We start from the raw sequence: 6,280 nt of genomic DNA, 5'->3' as shown, positions 1-6,280 counted from the left end.
AGTGACCCCATGTGGCATTCAGGGAGTGTCTGGGACAGACGGGTTCTCCATCTTGCCCTCGGTGAGCACACCAAGGTACATTTCTGGCTGTGCTGTGCCATGCTTCAGCCTCCTTGAGGCTCAGGAAGGTGTCCGAGTCAAGCTGCACCCCAAGTGCCATCTCAGTGGAGATGATGTTCTTGGAGGGGGTGGTCAGCTTGATCTTGCAGGAGCTGAGGGAGGGTAGCACTATCAGGCAGCAGTCGCGTGACTGAGGCAGGTGCCACCAAGCTGCTTGCATCTGGCACTGGAACCAGCAGGCGGTTTTCTCCCTGTGCAGATAGGAGCCCTTGCAGAAGCTGTCTAGGAGGCTGGGCTCCTCTTTCCCCCTCAGCTCGTCCTGAGTGTGGTGGAGAAAGCCCAGCATGTCCCCCAGCAGCTGCTCCCTCGTGCAGGTGCATTCCAGCTCCACGCGCAGGCAGGACTTCCTTGCCGACATCTCCTCTGCTCTGGGTGGAAGGTGTGCCTGGGGCGAGGCCTCAGGGGCATGAGTAGGCGGTAGAGAGTGTTCTCTTCAGGGTTGCTCCATCCTTCATAGACCCAGGCCACCCTGATGGCTTGCTGCAGCCAGGGCATGAAGCTGTGGCAGGAGAGGCCTCAGCAGGCCCGGAGAAGGTTGTCCACCAGCTCCTCCAATATTTGGTGCTTGGCAGCCATGTACAGTGTCGGCCACTGGCTGCTCCTGGCCCAAACTCTGCCCAGGTCGCATATCTCATCAGAGTCACTGTCTGCCTCACTGTCCTTCTCCTTGCTTGAGGAGCTTTCTGACTTCCTGCTGCTCTCTGGCTTCCCTCTCCTTTTCTCAAGGCACCGGCAGATCCTGACCAGCAGGACAAGGAGCCTGACAAGGAGCCCAGCAAAGTCCCAGAACTGCCAGAGTGTCAAGGCAGTGCAGAGCAGAGCTCCCTCCGCCGCCCCGCTCTGCTCCTGGCTCCCCTGCTCCATACCGTGCAGCAGCCATGCCATGGCCAGACACAGCTGCTGCACGCTGCTCTTGTGTGTATCCACATCCACATGTAGAAGTTCCAGATCAGGCTTCTGCAAGATCCCCAGTAAACTCAGGGCAATGAAGATCACCTGAGCCATGGCCCTTAGGAGGTCTGTGCTGTGCTCGCCAAAGACCTCTAGGGTGTGGAGCTGCAGTGCTAACCCTTTTATAGCATCATGACACCCCTCCACTGTGACTGTCCTGCTGCTATCACAGGACCACAGCCATATCACTGTACACCTACGCTCTCATCTCTCCTCAAACAGTCAATGTCAAAACTTAATGTAGAGTGTAGCAGAAGAGTTACTAGATTGCTGCAATACTCCTTTGTTATGTGAAAAGGAAAGAAAAGAAAAAAGAAAATGCAACCAAAACAGAAACATTATGAGAGGAACTTGAGAGCAGGCCTGCCGAGAAGGACCTGGGGCCCTTGGCAGACAAAAAACAGGATAGATACTCACTAGAATGGTTTGACTATTATTTCATTATGTTCTAGGTCCTTTGGGCAATTCACTCTCTGAATTAATAAACAATAGGTGCTACAGAGTGGTGTTTCAGAAAACAATTATCTCAGCTCCTCAGGCTTTTGGGGGACTTACTGCAGAGCTCTAGAGTCAGGGAAACCATGGATGGGTTAGAGGATAAGTCCTTGGAAGAATTCTGTTTCCTCTGGCTTGGAGACATGCACAAGATCTTTCAGTCCCCCAATAAAAGAATACAAGCAGTGGTTGCAGGAAACCAGCATGACTGGGCAAGGACCTGCTGGTCAAACCAAGGGGAAAGTTGGACATGTACAGACACTGGGAGCAGGGATGTGTTGCCTGGGAAGAATAATAGGATGCCATGCTGACTTGCAGAAATGGGATAAGGAAAGCAAAGGCACATGCTCCTGACAAGGGATGTGAAAAATAACAAGTAGGGATCCTGTAGGTACATTGGTCAGAAGAGACAGGCCAAGGAGAGTGTACCTCCTCTGATAAATGACATGGAGAAGACTGGGTACTTAACAAGTTCTTTGCTTCAGTCTTCACTGGCAGCAACACTTCTCATTTATCTCGTATCCCCAGACCTCATATGCCTGAACCTCTTAGTAGGGTCTGGGAGAGCAAAATCCCTCCCACTGTAAGAGCAGAGCAAGTCCAAGATGGCCTCATGAGGCTCAATGTGTACAAGTCTATGGGGCTGGACAACCTGCATCCCAGGGTTTTGAATGAACTGGCTAAAGTGGTTGCCAAGCTGCTCTCCATCGCATTTGAAAAGTTGTGGCTGTCAGGTGAAGTTCCTGGTTGCTGGAAAAAGGGAAACATCACTCCCATTTTCAAGAAAGGGAGAAAGGAATACCCAGGGAACTACAGGATGCTGGACCTCACATCTCTGCCTGGGAAGGTCATGGAGTAGATCCTCCTGGAAGCTATGTTGAGGCACGTGGAAGAGAGGGAGGTGATCCAAGACAGCCAGCACAGCTTCACCAAGTGCAGATTGTGCCTGACCGATGTGGTGGCCTTCTATGATGGATTGATAGCACTGGTGAACAAAGGAAGGATAGCTGATGTAGTCTATCTGGACTTGTGCAAGGCCTTTGACAAGGTCCCCCACCACATCCTTATCTCTAAATTGGAAAGATATGGGAAATACAAACTCTACAAAAGGAACTCCTTGAGAGCAGCCCAGCTGGAAGGACTTTGGGGTCCCAGTTGATGAAAAGCTGGACATGAGACAGCAGTGTGGTCTTGCAGCCTGGAAGGCCAACAGTATTCTGGGCTGCATCAAAAGAGAGGTGGCAGCAGGGAGAGGGAGGTGATTGTCCCTGTCTACTTGGCCCTTGCGAGGCCCCATCTGGAATATTACATTCAAGCCTGGGGTCCCCAGCGCAAGAAGTATGCAGAGCTGTTGGAGAAGGTCCAGAGGAGAGCCAGGAAGATGACCAGAGGGCTGGAGCACCTCTATGAAGAAAGGCTGAGGGAATTGGGCTTGTTCAGCTTGGAGAAGAGAACGCTCTGGGGACACCTCACTGCAGCCTCCTGATACTTGAAGGGAGCTTATAAACAGGAGGGGGACTGACTTTTTATATGGTCTGATAGAACAAGGGGGAATGGCTTTAAAAAAAAGGGGGGAGATTTAGATTTGATATCTGAAGGAAATTTTTCACTGGGAGGGTGGTGAAGTGCAGGCAGAGTTTGCCCATTCCAGTAGGTGTTCAAGGCCAGGCTGCATGGCCCTGGGCAGCCTGATCTGATGGATGGCAACCCTGTGCACAGCAGGTGGATTGGAAATGGATGAACTTTGAGGTTCTTTCCAGCCCAAGCCATTCTCTGATTCTACGATTCTTGTAGTGTCTCATGACTAAACAATTGTAAATGTTTAATAAGCTCCAACAATGTATATTAATTTTGTATGTGATCTCTTTACTTCTTCAGAGAATCATCAGTCAGATAATTTTTCCTCTCTTTAAAATCAGTAGGAGAAAATGAATTATTCATTTTAAACCATCTGCAGTCAGTCTCAGAGACTCCTATCTGAAGCAATTGTGATTTTGAGTCAGAAAAGAGAGCTTTGGAACAACACAGGGAATTAAATCCTCAAAGGTGCTCTTAATGTCCTTTTCAAACAGCTTACCCCACTGGTCCATCCACCCCACTTCTGTCTGCAGAATGACTCTGCCAGTGGTGGCAGAGTCCCTGAAATGAGTTCAGCAGCACAGGATAATCTGAAAGTTTCTTGCAATTTTTTTCCCCACTTTGCTCTGCTCACATTTTCTTGCATGATCATGCACAGTAAAATACCTTGCAGCCCATTCAAACAGAGTTGGATCATTTTTACAAGATACAGGAAGAGTTTTCTGGTCTGAAAGCAGTGTTGCCTTGGATGGATCCCAATATAACCATCATTCTCTTTCTGATGGCTTATTTTCTTACACTTTATAAACAGAAGGCATTGCATGGAGGTGCTTTTGAGAATAAATGCATTTGGAAAAACGAAACAGTACTTCATTTCCTAGCCCAGGCAGCACTACAATGGTTTATTTCATTGCTTCAGATATTTTTGTTTGGATTATTGCATTGTAGTAACAGTGGAATTTTATGTAGTACTTGTACAACTCATGTTTATCTCTTGAACTTCAACATTTGAACCCAAAAGAGTGTTTTTAACAAGCTGGTATTTCTTACAGGAGGTGTCAAGAGCCAGAACTATGGTGTCTCACCTGTGACATAGGTAGTCACACCAGTGCCCAGAGATCTGCACTGTTCCCCATGGCAAGCTGACTTATTGTTGTGTCACCAGTGGGCACAGCTTTATTTAAGTTTTGAGGGAGTGTTTGGAGAGCTTCATAATTTTTATTTCTGTACAACTCAACAGCTCCAAGTGCTGCAGTGTGACGAATGCTGCTGAGCACCATTCATTGTGTTACTCGCTCTCAAACAGCTTTGTGGCTGTCATCTGCTGCTCACATACAACAAGAATGGCCCTTTTTGAGATTTTCACACCACCCCGAGGTGCTGTGATGAATTCAGAAGCCACTAGGTGCCAGTGCAGTTTTACACGAGAACAAGTTCTCCATTGAACAGAGCCAAAGCATATGAACTTTTTTAAGAATTTAGGCAACTTGCCAGTTGTTAAATTTAGCTTTACTCATCACAGTTGCTCGACAGAGCTGCTCTCCTCCTATATGCAGCCATTTGTGCCTTGTGTACGTGCTGGAAAGGAGAGCAGAAGTTCCACCTTTTTTTATCACAGAACATAAACTAGTATGAACTTCAGAAACTTATCCAGGAGGTGCACACGTCTATGTGCTAATCCTGGCTCTGCTGAGCTGCTTTGCAAAGCTTGATCATGCTGCAATTGTCCCTCCCAAATTACCAACAGTATTTGGTGTGGTAGTAGAGATTATAAATTAGGATCTGACCCATGGCATGGGAGAGAAAGAGGAGAATCTCTCAGCTGTCTCTGGGTTTTCTTGTGGGCTTTTGGGTCTTTGCATGTTTCATGGAAGATCTTTGCAGGCCAGCCATCCAACAGCTACAGCAAGGATCTGGGTCTGGAGAGGTGTTCAAGGTGGTGATGAGCCTGCCCCAGATACACCCTAAGGAGAGAGGGACATAGGTGGGGCTGTCCACACCCCCCATAGCAGTTCTCAGGATTGACAGGGACAGTAATTTCCATTCCTTGAAGGAAAGGAACACCCCACAAGAGTGACCCCAGGCAGCTAGTCCCTGGCTTGAATGTCATACTTCAGAGTATTTTTCCCAGAAAAGGAGAGATCCAGGTGGGCGTGTGATGGGGAGATGAGAAGAGATCGTCTATGGGAGCTTTGGAAGAGCTGGTGGGAAAGGAGAGCCATGCAAGCAGATCACCTTGAAAATCACTGAGGACTCTATCCTGTAAGCTTCTTGAAGAGGTTTCAGTGGGACATGGAAGATACTTTCAAAGGGAGATGTTTCAGGGTTTATCCAGCTCCAAGGGTGGAGTCTCCTGATTTTTCACCATTGATCTACTTATTGCTTATGGCTGAAATGTGTCTGGGACTTATTTGAGGAGGATGTACATGGTTTTTGGCTCTGTCTTGCTATCCACTGGGAACCTGTATCTTTACAAATCAGAAATAATGTTTTCTTTTTCAGTTAGATTGTGAGTTTCAGATATCTTGAAAATCTTTCTTGCTCTTCAAAATTGATCAGCCAACTGTAGAACAAAGGGAATCTCTGTTCCCCAGAAAGCAAGAGGGGAAATGTTACACCACAAAAGTGAATCCTGCCATTGCCCTGATTTCAAACAAATGAAAGCAGGACATCAGGAACATCTAATGAGGTAAAATAATAGAGCTGTCAGGCTGTTGCTCTCGCTAAAGCCCAGAATACAGCTGACCTCTTTGTAAGTCTATGAAAACAATGTCAGGCTATTTTGGAGAAATCCTCTTTGGCTTGCTAGGGATGCCTTCTGTTGCATGTTGTGTGCTAGCAGTAGCAATAGAAATAGGTTTTCTCATATTTCTTGGGGTTAGGATCTCTCTGGAGAAAGGTCCCAAACGTGCAAAACAAGAACTGAGGGCTAGCGCTGTTTGAATGTTGGGTGTGGAAGCAGGAATTTCTACCGCTCAGTAATTCAGCTGTTAAAAATCTTTCAAGTCCTTATCCTCTTCAAAGGGCCAAGGTGGTAGCAGATTTACCCATCGGAGACCTGGTGACAGGCTCTTCCCATGGTGGGAGCAGCTCTAAATGCTCTATCATCCTATCTGTCCTCTTACTTTTCACCCCA

This window comes from Numida meleagris, unplaced genomic scaffold (genome assembly GCF_002078875.1).
Source record: "Numida meleagris isolate 19003 breed g44 Domestic line unplaced genomic scaffold, NumMel1.0 unplaced_Scaffold119, whole genome shotgun sequence".
Taxonomy (NCBI): domain Eukaryota; kingdom Metazoa; phylum Chordata; class Aves; order Galliformes; family Numididae; genus Numida; species Numida meleagris.
The sequence above is the reverse complement of the archived record's forward strand: the minus strand, read 5'-3'. Positions refer to the sequence as shown.